This window comes from Ochotona princeps, chromosome 6, assembly GCF_030435755.1.
Source record: "Ochotona princeps isolate mOchPri1 chromosome 6, mOchPri1.hap1, whole genome shotgun sequence".
Taxonomy (NCBI): domain Eukaryota; kingdom Metazoa; phylum Chordata; class Mammalia; order Lagomorpha; family Ochotonidae; genus Ochotona; species Ochotona princeps.
In genome coordinates this window covers 30,424,017-30,441,612 of record NC_080837.1, presented here as the reverse complement: position 1 = coordinate 30,441,612, position 17,596 = coordinate 30,424,017, and the positions used below count along the sequence as shown (strand labels likewise).

General features: G+C 41.6%; 1 protein-coding gene across 2 annotated transcripts in view; it reads left to right on the top strand.

Annotated features, from left to right (window-relative positions):
* The window catches only part of GALK2 (galactokinase 2), a 125,409-nt gene that overhangs the window by 60,537 nt on the left and 47,276 nt on the right, over positions 1 to 17,596 (top strand). The window lies entirely within an intron of this gene.

Genomic DNA, 17,596 nt, shown 5'->3' with positions numbered 1-17,596 from the left:
AATGCTTTTGGGTAAAGTTTTCTTGATTCTGCTGTTTGATTGTCATCTTGGTAGTGCAGAGAGCCATGGTTGAGTGCAATACTCCAAGCTCCTGTAGGTGGACTTCTCTCTGTCCTTCCTAGATGTGTCCAAGGATATCTGGAGCAGATTACACTGAAACAGCAGGCACTAAAGGAAACCTTCGATGCTGGGTTGGAATCTTGTAGTGGATTTCCAAACTTTGTTTCGTCAGGTTTCTTTTTCCTGTTTAAATGGGTTTCCATTGGGAACACAGGACAGGAATACCATTTTCTTTACTTAGCTTAGAGAATTAAAAACAGACATTATTAGACTATAGCATTAACATTTAGGGAATGTTAAAGCAAATTTCAAGAGGAAAAATATGTCTATTGCATTTTCCATCAAATTATTGTTAAACATTGTAGTGATTCTACTTTGTTGTTAAACTAGAGTTGTGAAGCTACTCTTTTGGAGCTGGCCTGGATAAACCCAGACCCTTGACATCTTTTGGGTGTGTAAATACTGCCAGGTGTCTCAAGTTCCCTAAATTAAGAAGAAAAACATTTTTCAGAAATTACTTTTTCAAGTATTGGGGGATGTTTATTACTCAGATGTCTGCAATGGCCAAAGATAGATCAGTCCATTGGGTGGTTGCTCCCTAGTTACTGGAGTCAGGAGCGGGAGCCAGGGATGGGTGGACTCAGGTGCTTAGCTTCAGAATGCTGAAGCCACTAAGCTCCATGCCACTGAACTCCATGCCTCAAGTTGCCTAGCTTTTATTGTCAAATATATTTCTGTTTCCAAGATAGTATGATTTATGATTTTGACTGTTATAACTTCAATGTATTTCTATCATTTCACTGGTATTTGGGATGAGAGTTCCCACAATAAAGGTCTAAAAAGAGAAAATCATAATTTTCCTCAAAAATAAATCTTTTAAAGAATAAATTCTTGAAAGCAGGAAGCATTTGTTTTCTGGGTGTCTGAGTGGCAAAACTAACATTTACTGGTTTTGTGTCACATGTGAAGAGTATTCACACTGTTAGATTCTTCAACATATTAAAGTAATTTATGATGGGAACATCTATCCGTAATTAAACTACGTTCCGTGGAACAACCTAACTACTTGGAGCAGTAGTGGAAGTAGGAGTAGGGATCCAATTTCATTTTAGTTCTTGTAATGAACAAAGGAAGTTTATAAAATTCATCTTCAGAAGCCCAGAATGGGCTGTTAACACTCAAGTGCCCTGCTTACTATCAACACCAGTCTGGGCTTGCTAAAGACAGCCAGTGAGGAGGTTGGCATTTTTTGGGGTAGGGAGAGGGTAGGGTGGAATAGGATCACTTTCAAATGATAGATTTTAATGAGTGCCACCCAGGTTACTCTTTGACCACTATGCTGCTGATTTAATTCTTTTAAGCATGCAAATAAAATACAGTTGTTTCAAAGATCTGAGTAACATCTGTTCCACTTAAGAAGGCATTCTGGGCTATTAACCAGTTGTTAATTTTGACTGTGTTTATTTAAGTCAAGTGGAATCGGGGCCCTCATACTTTATGTGTGGTCATCAAAGCCCATAATCTCCTATAATTTAAGTCAGTTACAGAGAAGGTTTTTAAAAAATGGTCATAGTTCCTATGGTTATGGGGACATCTAAAGAATATCTGATTCATATTTCTGCTGATAAGACTGTGTTATATCTTTATAAAATATAGGCAGAAAATCTAGCCACCAGGGACCCAACATATGAAGACATGACAGAACTTCTGATTTTTTATAATATGAGTTATATTTATGTTTATCTTCATGACAACATATCTTAGTCATTGTCAGATTTTACAGATCTTTTGATTCTTCAAATGAAGCTGCTGTGGTTAAATTTAATGATAAAGAAAAACATTTGGAAGGAAAGAAAATCTGCAATAAAATCCAAAATCTATTACATAAATGTAGCAGATATTTCTTTTAGGAATAATTGACAGAAATCTATGTTTTAATTCAGGATACCTTTAGAAGTAGCTTCAAGTTTTGAGTATATCATTGTGGCTTATGGACAGCTATGTTTCTGTGTCTCACACATGTGCACACACATAGTTACATAGTGCACACACACATGATTACATCGATTGTTAATGTAGGATTTAAAAATTTCCTCCAAACTGTTTGTCATGAGAAAATAACACACGGACCATATAGAAGATATCAATCAATGAACATGTTTATCTGTCACCTAAATTCATGTAAATGTTTACCATATTTTTATATTTCTCTTTTTTTTCTTCAGTTCATTCAAGAGTTCATTGTAGGGCTCAGAGTTGTGACATAGCAGGTGAAGCTGTAGCCTGTTTTGCCTTATTATTGGTTGAGGTTGTATCTCCCCTCAGGAATACTACCTAGGAGCAGATGTTTTCAGGAAATCATGTCGTATGATTCCCCTTTCTCCAACTGCACTTTTATTTTTTGAAAAACCATTTCTTTATTTGAAAGTCAAAGTTACACACAGAGAGCAAGCTAGAGAGAAATCTTCCATCCGCTGATTCACTCCCCAGATGAGTACAACATTCACACGATGGGCCAGGTCAAAGCCAAGGAACGAAGAGCTTCTTCCAGATCTTCCACATGGGTGCCTACTTGTGTTGCTTTTCCCAGGCCATATAGATGGATTGGAAGTGGAACAGCCAGGTCTTGAACTGTTTCCCATGTGGAATGACCGTGTCACAGGCAGTAGGCAACTTTACTTGCTATGCTACAATGCTGACCCTCTTTTTCTATTTATCTATTTGTCTGCCTGCCTATCTGTCCATCTTTATTTGTAACAATACTCAGAGATAGGTATAAATCTGCTTCCTATTCAGAAGAATAGTTTAGGTGTGTGATATAAATTTCATTGTGATGGTGACCTCTTTGCTAATGGTTATTTTAAAAGTCTATAATAGTGATCAAGGACACTATGATACAGTTTACTGTTGTATGTGTTAGTACAATACTCAATGTACATGTGTTGAATGAATGAAAATAACGATGACTTAAAAATCACAATCTCAACTTTGTCAAGGAATTAAAATTCCTCATCGTTGGGATGCTATTTAAATATTTTTATGTTCCCCCTGTGGTTTGTGAAACAAAATGTACTAAGCTTGGAATAAACTGTTTGAGATGTCTAACATAAAAATAACCAAAGCAAATGTAATTTTAAACTGTCACTGTGTATATAGGGTCACATTATTTCACTTGCAGTCACTCAGCATTTGTGTATATCATATTTCAGAGTAATGACATGGGCAGACTCCAAAGAAAATACCGGGCAACACTAATTTGGCTTGTCTAACAAATATTTACATGTCTTTGCATCTGTAATTATTGTAATCTTTTAAAGAGTTTATACTACACAGGCTTAATTCTTTAAAACTTTATGTTGAATTCAGAAAGGTTGGTCAGTAGGCTACATAACTATAAAAATGATACAGCAGCCTGTCCAAATAAATGTTATGTCAACCAGAGCTTCTGCAAGGAGCAGGTGAACTAGAGAGTGCCCTGACACGGGCAGATGGCTGCCAGTCCTGTGTGTGTGAGATATGGGCAGATGGTTGCCAGGCCTCTGTGTGTGTATGACATGGCAGATGGCTGCCAGTCCTGTGTGTGTGTGTGAGACATGGGTAGATGGCTGCCAGTCCACTGTGTGTGTGTGTGTTTGTGTGTGTGTGTGAGTGACATGGGCAGATGGCTGCTGGTCCTGTGTGTGTGTGACAAGGACAGATGCCTCTGTGTGTGTGTGTGTGTAAGAGAGAGAGAGAGAGAGAGAGAGAGAGAGAGAGAGAGAGAGAGAATGAGTTAGTTACATGTTAGGCCTTTTGTTCCTTTTCAGGTGTCTGAGGTTGATAGAAATTAGCTTTTCATTTAAAAAATTTTTTTGTTTTTGTAGCCATGTAGTTAGTACAGTATAGAAAGGAAAAATGTAAATAGTGTAGCCCTTTGCTTAGGAAGTGTGTGTGTCATCTTTAAGAAGCAGATGGGATCATGTATGGTTGGGTGCTGAACCATTAGCATGTATTTGGTCACTTAGTACCATACGTGTGATTTGAAATGTGAGTGGGCTGACTGGTTTAATGGGCCACTCCCATCAGCATACCCAATCAGCATACCCTAAGGCTCCTTAATTTACAAGTTCTCAGGATTAACTCTAACCTCTTATTTTATAGTGCTTGGGTATTTCCCTGTAAGCCACCAATATGTTTACAGTCATAAAGCCAATCTCTTTGGGTCCCTCAAGACCCAAATTACAACTAATTTAGATCGGGTAGACTTGTGTGGTAGAAGTGTGGTATTATTTGCAACATGACACTTTGCTGCAGAAAACAAATATAATTATTTGAGCTTTTATGTAGTATAACCATTTGAGGAGCTATCAGTTTTGTCATTAGATTTTATTCAGAGAAACTGTTCATTTAATCGCTACCTTTTAACCTACTTTTAAAGATTTATGGAGAGAAGGAGAGACAGGGAGAGAGTTCTTCTGCTGGTTCACTTCCCAAATGGCTGCAACAGCTGCAGCTGAGCTGATACAAAGTCAGGAGTCAGGGATTTCTTCCAGATTTCCCATGAAGGTGTAGGGGTCCAAGGATTTGAGACATCCTCTGCAGCTTTCCCAGGCTACAAGCAGGGAGTTAGACAGGAAGAGGAGCAGCCAGGACATGAACCAGTGCCCACATGGGATGCTGGCACCTGCAGGTGAAGGATTAGCCTGTTGAACCAGCACATCAGCCCCCATATTTATTGAGGAGTTATTATATTGCCAGTAGGGCTGATCCAACAATATAGCACTCTTCTCTCCTATGGCGGATGTCTGTTCTGACTAGTTGCAGTGTGCATCACACTGGTTGTTAAGAATGTGACAGTTGTCCCTAGTTTAAGGCATTTGCTCTAACTGTAGGTTTCCCCACATTGTTAATATGCTTCCAGTGTCTTATAATTACATTTTTTGTCACATGTATCCAAAATTGCCAGATAGGAAAGTTACCATGGTAATGTTACTAGTAATAGGTTACCTCCTTTCCTGCTCATTCTTAGGTTTAGGAGTTGTAAGATAGGGAGGTGGTAAGGAGTAGAAAGGTTAGAGACGCAGGTGCACACCTGTAATCTGTAACTGGCTAGTCCAGTGCAAGTGTTTTTATTTGTGTAAGCATTTTCAGGTGGGTGTGGAAACCTGTCTCTTATCTCTCAGTGTGAAAGGCTCCTGCTCTGTTTTGTTTTCTGCTGATTTTTTTTCTCCTTTTTGAGAAAGATATGTGATTGACTGAATAGATTCATTTAAAATAACTCAGTGCAGCCAAATATTTAAATTTAATACGTGAGTACTTTTTGGACTCCCATGAAGAGAAATGTTTGCAAATGCAAATGTGAACTAAGATTTTTTGCTACCAAAGAAAAACAGCCCAGACAAACCAGGTTGATTTACAATGGAACTGCTTATAGTATGTGTCCTGAAATGTGAAGATGAGTTTATGGTTGTTACAGAATCCCCAAACTTGGAACTATTAGCCTGATGTGCAGAAAGTCAATCACTGACATTAGGGTGGTAGAAGAAAAGAAGATCTTTATTTGCAAAGCATAAGAGCAAGGAGTTGGGCAGCCATGGCTTAATTCTTGGACTGCCTGAGGGGTTGGGGCAGAAGTTCTTGTAGGCTGAAGTTAGGGTAGAAAGGTGCATGTTGAGCTACGTGCAGGTTCACAGCACTCCTACCCTCCCTTTGATCAGTCAACAGCAACCATGTTCCTTTGGATGTTGGGCTTCAGTGAGTCAGATGGTAATGTCTTTTCGCTCAGGGTCTGGGGTCCTAAATCCTTCAAGACAATACCGAACATGACAATGTTATCTTTAGGGGATGTTAGTGATCTCAGCTCTGGGACCCTGTGGGATTAGCTACGTAACTCACCCAGTTTAGAGAGTTAGGTTTAATAAGAAGCAGGGCAAGGCAACTTTAAACTAAAGGAGGCAGGTTGGGAGACTCTGGGAGCCTAGGGCCTGACTGTGTCTGGAATCTGTTCAAAAGGCACTCTATAGAGGGTTGGTTTCCTAGTTAAGCTTTTGCTGTGAAACAAACCCTCAAGAAACTTAGTGGCTTAAAATAACAACCATTTGAACTGGGTTCAACTTGACAATAATTCTGCTTTTCTTGGCTGGGTCATGAAAACATCTGCTCTTGACTGCTGGTCAGCTAGGCCGTGCTCATTCTGGATTGGCTGGTTGTCAGCAGGGCTGATGGGGTTTGCATGTCTCTCATCAACCTCCAGGCTAGCCCTGGCTTGTTGAAATGGAGGTTTCAAGCTTCCAAGAACAGCAGGAAGACAACCTCCATGTACAAGTGCTTTTCAAGTATGTTTGTGTCCCATATATCACTGTCCCAGTTAACCAAAGCAATTTATATCCCAGATTCAAGATTCAAAAGGTGGAGACATAGATTCCATCTTTTTTCCTTTTCAAGAAAGAAATGTGTTCATTCATTTGAAAGGCTAAGTGACAGAGAAAGGGAAAGTTACACATAGAAATCTTTTGCCTGCTGATCTGCTCTTAAAGTATCTGCAAATGCCAGGCCTAGACTAGGCTAAGGTCGAGTCCAGAACTCCATCTGCAACTTCCACATGGGTTGTAGGAACTCAAGTCATGGGATCACTGTGTGTTGCTTCTGGGGCACATTAGTGGGAAACTGGATGGGAAGCTCAGGGTAGCCAGAACTCGAACCAGGTACCCTGTTAACGGATGTGGGGATCTCCAGTTGTGACACAGAGTGCTTCTCCAGAGCACCTACGCTGCATTCCTTTTTTGAAGGAAGGAGTTGCAAAGTGACATTGCAGAGGAGTGGGAACAGGGAGGGAAAGGATTTGTAGCCATTTGGTTGTTGAACATGTAGAAGAACATCATTGGGTTTCAGGAATGCATAGGAAGCAAGCATTTAAAGGTGGTTAAATTTGCCCCTCTCACTTTCCTTGTTCTCTGTTTTGCTTGTCTGTTTCATCCTTTTGCCCTTAGATATTATTGCTCTACTTCTCTGGGCCTTGTGTAAGCAGAGGCTACTGACAGCTTCCAAGATCATATGGGACATATTTGGATTCTATCAAAGTGGCTGCCCTTTCCTATTAGGAAGATATCCCTGGAGAAGGAAATCTAGATTACCACCTTGGTTACCACCTTGGCAGAAAAAGAGATGACTAGATAAAAACTAATGTGGAGGAGGGAAGCTGGAGCAAAGTCAAGGAGTAAGTGTTCAGTGTGTGTGCAGGTTTTCAAGTCTGTGCTCTCTTCAGGACCATTGTACCAGGCAGGGGGATGACTAGAATGAGACATTGTGTTGGGGGAGAGAGACTTGGTTAAACTCTGGTAACCCATAGGCTACTGGGAAGTTATAGCCAAGGAGTGGGAGTGGGGCAGAGTGGGGCTGAGTGGTCAGCAGATGGAGAATTCCTAAGAGAACCATCAGGAGCCACACTTACTTAACAGGTTTTTGCTGAAAGCAGGCTAGGGTGAAAAGATATCATCTGGCGTAATGAGAACCCTGATCAGGTATCAAAACTGATCAGCTACCCGGTTTGGGGAAGAAAGGGAGACTCCAATCCCTTTGTTAGTGGCAACAGCAAGTTCTAGTAACAAAAGATTTGAATTTTTCTTTTTGAGAATAGCTTGAGCAATTTTTACCCAACTTTTTTTTTTCCACTTCTAATGTACATACTTGATAATGTACTGCTTCTATTTTGGAAGAATTTTAGGTCCTTTATTTTCTCCTTTCCCTATTAACATTGTAGATATTTTGATTTTTTTTTCAGATTTCCCATGAAGCAAATCAGGAAAATCAAAACACATGAGGTTGTTATCCTCTAATGTTTTTGTAAAAAAAAAAAAATAAATAAAGTTAAAAAATAATTGGTGGGCCCAGTACATAGCCTAGTGGATGAAGTTTTTGCCTTGCATGCACCAGGATCCCATGGGGGTGTTGGAGCGTGTCCCAGTTGCTCTACTTCCCATCCAGCTCCCTGTTTGTGGCCTGGGAAAGCAGTAGCGGATGACCCAAAGCCTTGGGACCCTGTAGCTACAGAAGACCCAGAAGAGGTTCCTGGCTCCTGGCTTCAGATCAGCAGCTCCGGCCATTGTGGCCACTTGGGGAGTAAACCAGTGGATGGAAGATCTTCCTCTCTGTCTCTCTTCCTCCTTGTAAATCTGCCTTTCTAATAAAGAAAGATTGAGAAAAATTATTCGCTATAGTGGGTCCTACCAATATTACTCTTTGTCTTGCATATCTTAGCACATTATAAAATTCCTAATGAAGCAAAAGGAAGTTTCACTATTCAGCATGTACCAAATGCTGTGCAATGACTGAATAATCAATCAATTCCAGGATATTTATTTAGTTCACTTTCAACTTTCGGGGTATATTTTTTGAATGTGATGTATTAGTATGAGTTGACCTTGCTGATTCATTCATCAGTCATTGACAGTCAGTCTGGATATGAGAGATACAGGGGATAGGGAAGTGAACATATGCCTTTTCACCTTGTAGAGCTCAGAACAATGAATATCAAAATTAAACAAATATATGTATCTCTACATGAATTGTGATGCGTGCTCAAGGAAGCCAGTGAGGAGAGAAAACTCTAAATGAGGGGATGATTTTTGGGGAAGGCTTAATGGAATAAGTTGAGATGTAAAGAAGGCAAAGGAAAGAACCAGCAGCTGAAGAGGGAGCGTGAGCAGCCCTCGTAGGCAGTAACCTTCCAGCCTCTTTGCTGGAGTAACTCCGGTGATTTTCTGGCTTTGCAAAGAAGTCCTTTTCACACTTGAACTACTGTGAGCATTAGAAAGATTCTTTTTATTATTTTTAATTTACTTATTTTTATTGGAAAGTCAGATATACAGAGGGAAGGAGAGACAGAGAAGAAGATCTTCTGTCCAATGGTGCACTCCCCAAGCGGCTGCAACGCATGGAACTGAGCAAATCAGGAGCCAGGAGCCTCCTCCCAGTCTCCCACATGGGTGCAGGGTCCCAAAGGTTTGGGCTGTCCTGGATTGCTTTCCCAGGCCACAAGTAGGGAGCTCGATGGGAAGCAGGGCCGCAGGGATTAGTACTAGCACGCATATGGTTAAAGTCCCAGCAAGGACTTTAACCGCTACACTATTGCGCCGGGCCCAAGATTCTTTTTTTTTTTTTTAAGATTTTTTATTGTTATTGGAAAGTCGGATGTACAGAGAGGAGGAGAGACAGAGAAGAAGATCTTCCATCTGATGTTTCACTCCCCAAGTGAGCCGCGACGGGCCGATGCACGCCAATCTGATGCCGGGAACCAGGAACCTCTTCTGGGTCTCCCACGCAGGTGCAGGGTCCCAAAGCTTTGGGCTGTCTTCGACTGCTTTTCCAGGCCACAAGCAGGGAGCTGGATGGGAAGTGGAGCTGCCGGGATTAGAACCGGCGCCCATATGGGATCCCGGGGCTTTCAAGGCGAGGACTTTAGCCACTAGGCCACGCCGCCGGGCCCCCAAGATTCTTTTTAAAAAACATTTTTTTTTTTGTTATTTATCTGAGATTGACTGATTGATTTCCCATCAGCTGATTCACTCCTCAAATACCTGCAGTAGGTGGGGCAGGGCCAGGCTGAAGTCAGGAGCTGGTAACTCCTCCCCTTTTTCTCATGTGGGTGGCAGGGAGCCAGCCAAGGTGTGCATTAGTAGAAAGCTGTAATTGGGAGTGGAATCAGAAGCTAAATTCAGACATTCAGTTTTCCAGAGAGTATCTCAACTGCTACCAAATGCCCCTCCCTCAAATTTCTCTTCTGTTGAGTAAAAATTTACTTTATCTGCAGCATTTATCTTAATAGTTATGATGCTATTTAATATGCCAGTTGTCCCACTTTAGGGTGCTTGGGAATGATACCCACTTTTGACTCCTGTTTCCAGTTTACTGGTAATACAGACTCTGAATATTTGTGGTGATGGTTCAAATTAATTGGGTTCTGACCACCCACATAGGTTCCCTGGTTTGAGTTGTTGGTTCCTGGCTTCAGCTCTGACTGACCCAGATCCTGCTGTTTCGGTCATGTGCTGGATGAACCAGAAGATGGGAACTCTTTATCTCTCTGTATTTCCCTCTGCCTCAAAATGCAAACAAAAAACATGCAAAGAAATTTATTTTTTTCAACCTAAATTCATCATTTTTTTCCCTTCTTTGGAATTAACATTCTTAAAGTGTGGAAGAGCCTGGTCAGTGCCCCTTATTCTTTCTGTAGGCCACATTTCCCTTGTCCTTGCCACTATTCCTTATGGATTATGGTTACTGTACTTCTTCACCATTTTTACCCTTCCCTCTTAGAATGTGGCTTTGTTCATCATTGCTGTTCTTCATATGATTTCCAACCGATGGCTGTTATGTCTCAAGTTTTTTCTTATAATAAGTATGCATTTGCTTTCTTTTTAAATATGGTCTAGGGGCTGTGCTGTGATAGCACAGCCATGAAGTCCTACTTAGGATACTCCTAACACGATCAGAGTGTGTGGTCTAAGTTCCATCAACAGTTTTTGATGCAGCTTCCTACCAGTGTGTACTCCAGTAGGAAAATGCCTCAAGTACCTGGGCCCCTGCCATATCATGTGAGCGATTTGGATTGAATTCTGGCTTCCTCGCATTGGCCCCAGCGCTGGCTGTTGTGGGCATTTTGGGGATTATACCAAGTGAATGGAAGATTCAGACAAAGTTAAGACAAACAAATAAAAGATTGAAAAAGTCTAGAAACTAACTATGCAGTAAGAATATTAAATAAAGTTAATTGGAAGTAAAAAGGACAAAGGACAGCAGAATGAAAATGTAACAGCTGAGTTAGTTAATGAAATTGTTTTTGTTTAATCTTATCAGCCGAGATTCTTGGGGCAAGTTGTAGAGGGAAATCTGGTAGGTTTTACAGGTTTCCTAGACTATCACAATAGGAGAATCTTTCCATCCCCACAAAAAAAGGCTTTGTTGTCTCTAGGATGCTAAATTTGAATGTGTTTTTCTCATGGAATCTTTACTATTTTGTTTGTGCACACAAAACAGAATTGTTTTAGCCTAATTTTTCATTGCTGTAGCAGAGTACCTGATACTAGATAATTCAGAAAGCAAAGCATATTTCTCTCATGGTTCTGGAGAGTTGGGCGTCCAAGATTGGGCAGCCACATTTGCTGAGGGCCGCTGCTGCATGTGGATACCATGAATGACATCACATGGCAGGAGCACATGAAGGCATGGCCTGGGTGAACATGTAGAAGGGAGAAAGGGGGGCCAAACTTCAGAGATAGTAAACTCAATCCCAAAAGAAAAGCATTTATTCATTCATGAGGGCACATTGTTAATGACCTCCAAAATGTCTTAAAGACCCCACTGCTTCTTAATACAAATTTGTTGGGATTGAACCTTAATGTAGGTTTTGGTGGAGATGGATCATATTCACACGATAGAAATAATGAAATAAACCCCTGCAACAGTGTGACTACAAATGCGAGAGTGGCGTCACATGACTGCTTCTTACGATCTTTGCTAGATGCTCTTGGCATAATCTGTGGGATGCTTATGTAAGCCTCACAGAATTATTTGATCTGGCTTTGCCAAGGCAACCACAGGAGGGATTCAAAATTCAATCTATAGCAGGTTATTTTTTTTAAATGATTTATTTAATTTTTATTGGAAAGTTAGATGTACAGAGAGGAGAGACAGAGAGGAAGATCTTTGGTCTGTTGATTCACTCCCTAAGCAGCCGCAACAGCTGGAGCTGTGCTGCTTTGAAGCAAGGAATTAGGAGCTTCTGCTGGGTCTCCCACGTGGGTACAGACTCCCAAGGCTTTGGGCCGTCCTCAACTGCTTTTCCAGGCCACAAGCAGGGAGCTGGATGGGAAATGGGGCCGCTGGAATTAGAACCGATGCCCATATGGAATCCAGGTGCGTGCAAGGTGAGGACTTTAGCTGCTAGGCCACCGCACTGGGCCCCTAATGTTTTAAGTTGATAATTTTGTGCGGTCTGTGGATAGAAATGGCCCTTGGCAGAAAACAGCTTCCCCACACCCTAATTACATAGTACTGCATGGGAGTAGTTGTTATCCCCACATTTATGTCTATGTCTGTATATCAGATTCATATCGGGAAAATCAACAGGTTTTTAGTTTTGACTTCTATTATTATGCTAAGAGGTATCACTGAATAACTGAATGTCCCCTTTCTTCTTTACCTTCTTCCAGAGAGGCTGGTGAGAGCAACTGCAGGTTGGATGAGGGTAGGACAGGAAGTGTGAAGAACCTTCCTTCCTTCAGGGAATGGGAGGGTGCTTCTGATCATGCAAGGGTATGCAATCCCAAGACATTTGCCAAACCACAGAGATTGTAGGCCTGCTACGCATCCGGTATTATCATCAGTAGTTTTCTGTTTTTTTTTTTTCTTTATTGGAAGATCAGAGCCACAATAAATGGTCTGCCTGCCAGGGAAGCCACACTAGCCTTTACCACAGTGTTGGAGGCCATGTGGATATTTAGTAGCAGTGGCTTGGGTCATATCCTTATCTGATGCCACCTACCTGGCGAGGCTTCTGTCTCATCTCACAAGCCCTTAGGAATTCTTTCTCCTTTCAGACGTGCCTTGGTGCTGCTTCACTGTGAGTTTCTCCTTCCTCACTGGGCTCTACCTGGGAAGTTTGCCAAATCTGAGAATAGTCCCAGGAGAAAAGCCAAGCATTCTGAAAATGAAGGTGGAGAAAGATGGCCAGGGGAGAAAATATTTTAAGTAAAGAAGTCAGAGGAGCCATTCACATTTTCACTTTATAGCAGACAGGATTTCTTCTAATGGAGGACAGATGGCGCAATTGTTGGTAAAAAGCAGTTTGTTTCCTCAGGATTATTTACAAAACTATGATTGTAGGGGAAACTGGGATTAGTTGTAGCTGGGTTGCTATGCCCTTGGATCTGCACATGCCCTTGGTAGAGAGTTACCTGATCTCACTCTCCCTCCCTTCCCTATTTCCTGCTGGGGTCCTCTGTTAGAAGAATCCAGGGGTCAGCAACATGCACAAGAGCCTGTTCATCTGGGTTACCTTGAGTAGCCTCCTCCTGAGGCAGATGCTAGGGTGAAGGAGGTGGGCAGCAGTTCAGTTCTGGAAGGACAGCCAGCATGTCTGCCACACTTGTTTTTACATTTTCTCTTGGATTTATTATTTCCTTTTGTAAGATTTACTTCCGTAGGGCCATATCAGTACTGTGAGCTCCTTGAAGGCAAACACTGGCAAGCTCACTTATCTGTAGGATACTATTTAAAGCATTGGTGATTGGTGAGTGGGGCTCCTCATAGGCTCCATTCTCCGGACTTGCACTAAGGTAGTCAAAAGCAGCAGCTGGAGTCTCTTGGTTGGAGGCTTGTGTTCTCGTTAGGCTTTTGATGGGACTGGTCAACTAACTCAGATTCATATTCCTTCCCATGTAACTTTCTTTTAAAAGAGTTGTAGAGAGACACAGAGAGGTCTTCCTTCCTTTGCTTCCCTTGCCCAGTGACTGCGGTGGCCTGGGCTGGACCAAGCCGAGTCCAGGGGAGCTCCACCGTTGTATCCCAGATGAATGTAGGCACCCAAAAACTTGTGCCATCTTCTACTGCTCTCCCAGAGGTTTTCTCAGGGAGCTGGATCAAAAATAGAGCAGCCTGGATCAAAACCGGAGTTCGTATGACTTGTCAGTGTTGCAGGCAGAGGCTTAACCTGGTGTGACACCAGACCCCATGAGCCTACTTTTATATATTTATTTACAATCATTGCTAAAATTGCTAAATAAGAGTTCACATATCTTTTTTTAAAAGATTTATTCATTTTATTACAGCCAGATATACACAGAGGAGGAGAGACAGAGAGGAAGATCTTCCGTCCGATGATTCACTCCCCAAGTGAGCCGCAACGGCCGGTGCTGTGCAGATCCGAAGCCGGGAACCTGGAACCTCTTCCGGGTCTCCCACGCGGGTGCAGGGTCCCAAAGCATTGGGCCGTCCTCGACTGCTTTCCCAGGCCACAAGCAGGGAGCTGGATGGGAAGCGGAGCTGCCGGGATTAGAACCAGCGCCCATATGGGATCCCTGGGCTTTCAAGGCGAGGACTTTAGCCGCTAGGCCACGCCGCTGGGCCCAAGAGTTCACATATCTTGAACACTTTGTGCTGTAATTATTTTTATGGACAGCCAGGTTTAGCTAGCTAGATAATGTATTCATGCATCTTCAAGCCCTTTGAAGTGACTATTAAATCTAATCCTATTATTTTTCTTCTTATACAGCAGACGGGTGAACTCTTTCATTTAGGAAATCAACTTGGCTTTTGGTTCTAGAGAATCACCCAAATGGCCGCATTAGTTTCATAAACTATTTTCAGTAGCTTTCAAAGAAGGTCTATGAATAATGTGCATTTTCTCCTCTCTCTAGAGGGTGGAAGTCAGGATAGGCACCATTCATTGGCTTCTTGAAAATTCTCTCATATAATTCAGATAGCCAAATTGTAATCTCCAGTGACTCTCAAAGGTGAGTATTTTGAGGGAAAGATGGAAGAATCAAAATGCCATGGATACTAATCTGTGGAAGAAACTGAGGTGCTTGCGGGTTTTCTGTCTGTCTGTTTTTGGGGTGGTAAAAAGTGAGAATGTCCTGGAATCCCTGGTCATCAGGTGTGAAGAGAACTATGTCCCTTGGTATACAGAATTGGCTTCACAAAATCATTTCCATCTTTGCTGGGCTGATTTCTGAGGCGCTTCTTTTCCATACACTTTTGTTAATGAGTGCTTGACAGCTCCTCCCCATTCCCTGGAAATCTCTGGAAATTTTAGATGACTTTTGTAGGTGTAGAGCTATGATATAGTCCATTTGCAAGTCACCCTGTCTGATAATAAATCTTTGAGGACATTTTATGGTTCTATTTCTAGTGTCCCAGAGGACAGAAAAGGCGTGGGCAGGCTCACATGTCTTCATTGCATCATGTGGGATGCCAGACACTCTCTGCTCCTAGTCACATCCTGGGGGTGTTAAGGTTCCCACACTAACAGCTTTCTGAGCTCAGGTCATGCCACTTCTTGCTTAGGCTGTGGACCTAACTCAGTTTTGATTATTGCCAGATTTTTTCCTTAAATAGGATTTGAAGGCTTTAAAGAAAAAAAACCCACATTTGTTCCTAGTTTCTTTAGACATCATAGCCAATTAGGATTTGATCTTTTTTGCTTTTTGTTTTGGCGCGAAGGATTAGGACCACTAAGGAAGCCAGCCTGTGGGCCTGGCTGGGATTTTTTCCACAGCAGGCATGTTTGGTTTGGTGGATGGGGACTCCATAATCCCCCTAGGTGGGCCTGCAGTGCCTTTAACAAGGCTTCCACTTGCATGTTTACCTCAAGCTTACACTGCCTCTACTGAATCCTCTTTTCTGGACACATCCAGAATAGGAAAAATATGTTTCTCTGAGCACTTAAATAATGGTCCTACATTTCAGAATAATTGTAATGTTTCTTTCCATTTGATATTGTCTTATTTTGTGAGAATCATCTTATTGAAATCTATAAAAACTCTCTACTTATCAGGATTATATGAATACAAGTGGGGAAACTGCGTTTCAAAAATAGAACCAGAAGCAGAGAAACCTCATCTATTTGACTTTAAATCCTATGTTCTTTATTCACTGAACTTCAGTTATCCCTCTAAGAATGGAAATAATGTGACTTCTTTCTTCTGTCAGAGAAATGTGGAAAAAATAAAACAAAACAAAACAGTGAGATTCACCAAAATTTAGTCATCCTCTTTGTAAGAGGAAAGAAACCAAAGCATTGGGAAATGTATGCTTATTTTCAAGAGAATTTCTTGATGCCCAAGTTGTTTAATGGATACAGGATTTTGAATTTTTCAGTCTGTCTCTCTGGACACAATGCAGAGGCCCATCCAGAAGTCCCCAGTGTCTGTGAGTCAAGGAGAGTCCACCTGCTGTTACCTCTTCTGACTCAAGATGTCCCCATCCCATAACTGGACAGATAATACCCAAAAGTTCTAAGCGGAGGAAAGACAGAGAAGATGAAGAAAAGGAAGTTGAAAAATGGAAGCAATGATGAACTAGCCCCCCAAAGTGCATGAGATATTTACAAATAAATGTAGTCGAAAGAAATGGGTATCAAATGCCTCAAATCTCAGTGCAAGACCTTACTTTCCTGCCTACTGGCTTTATGGCCTTGGAGCACTTCAGTTTTCCAGATTTCCATTTCTTCATATACTTGTTGACAAAAATAATAATTTTATTTAAATGTTCATTTTTACTTGAAAGAAAGAGAGATCCATCTTTTGTCTGCTGATTTACTCCTAAATGCATGCAGTGTCTGGGTTGGGGCAGATTGGAGCCAAAGCCAGGAACTCCACCTATCTCCCATATAGGTGTCAGGGACCTGAACCATGCTGTGCTACCTCCCAAGATGTGCATTAGCAAGTTCGCTTCTGTGGTTGCAATGGCCAAGGTTGAGCTAGGCTGAAGTCAGGATCCAGGAGATTTATCTGGGTCTCCCATGTAGGTACAGGGGCCTAAACACTTGGATTGTCTTCCAGTGCTTTTCCTAGGCACATTATCAGAGAGCCGGATTGGAAATGGAGCAACAGGACAGAAATCAGTGCCCAGATGGGATTGTGGCATTACAGGTGATGGGCTTACCCCATAGGCTTACAGTGTTGGCCCCAGTTATATTATTTTTTAAAATAATAAATACAAACTTCTCAATGATGTGGTTTCTTTTCTCTTAAGAAGGGGACTGTTTAAATTTTGGGGGATCTCTGTAGTGTTTTCATATCCCTTCAAGAGTAGAAAAACAGGCTACATTATTTCCACTTTTGAAGGGGGTGATTGAAGTTCTGAGTGAACACAGGCTTTGGAGTGAAGCTCCTCTGCTCCCAGTTATGCTTCTCCACTCCGTTTCCATATTTGTATTCATGTAATACAAATTACAAATGTAATTCATGTAATACAAATACAAACAGAGGGTTTTTGAAAGTGAAAAGGAAATACGTCTCACAAAATTGCTAATTCCAGGTACTGAGCATAGTTGGCACACGTGCAGCTCTCAGTTCTTTGGCTTTTACTGCCGTTGAAGGAGAGGTGATGCTTACACTATCCCAGGATAACAATTAGCTGGGTACCCCGATTTCATTATGCCCTCCCTTCATTCCACTCATATTGCTTCATCTGGATGTGTTGTTTTAAGTTTTGAATCCAAGTGTTTTGACCTTTAGTCTCTAACTTATTTTTAATGTTCTTATTATGGACAGGTCACTGATTCTGTGTGTTAGGCCGCATGCAATGTCAATTACGTCAAAATCTTAAGTTTACCCCGTGTCACCAGGCAAAGTTAATGTTAGTGAATCCACATGACCAACAAGAAATATGACACTTGCAGAATCTGACAGGTGGTAATTGAGGAGCTATTCTCAGAAAATGAAAGCAGCAGGTGTTTATTGAGTCTTTACTGCGTGCTTAGCATTGTGTGAAGCAGACAGTACAAAAAGAACACTGTACTTTATCTGTCTCTCTGACTCAGACTTTTCTGAGGGAA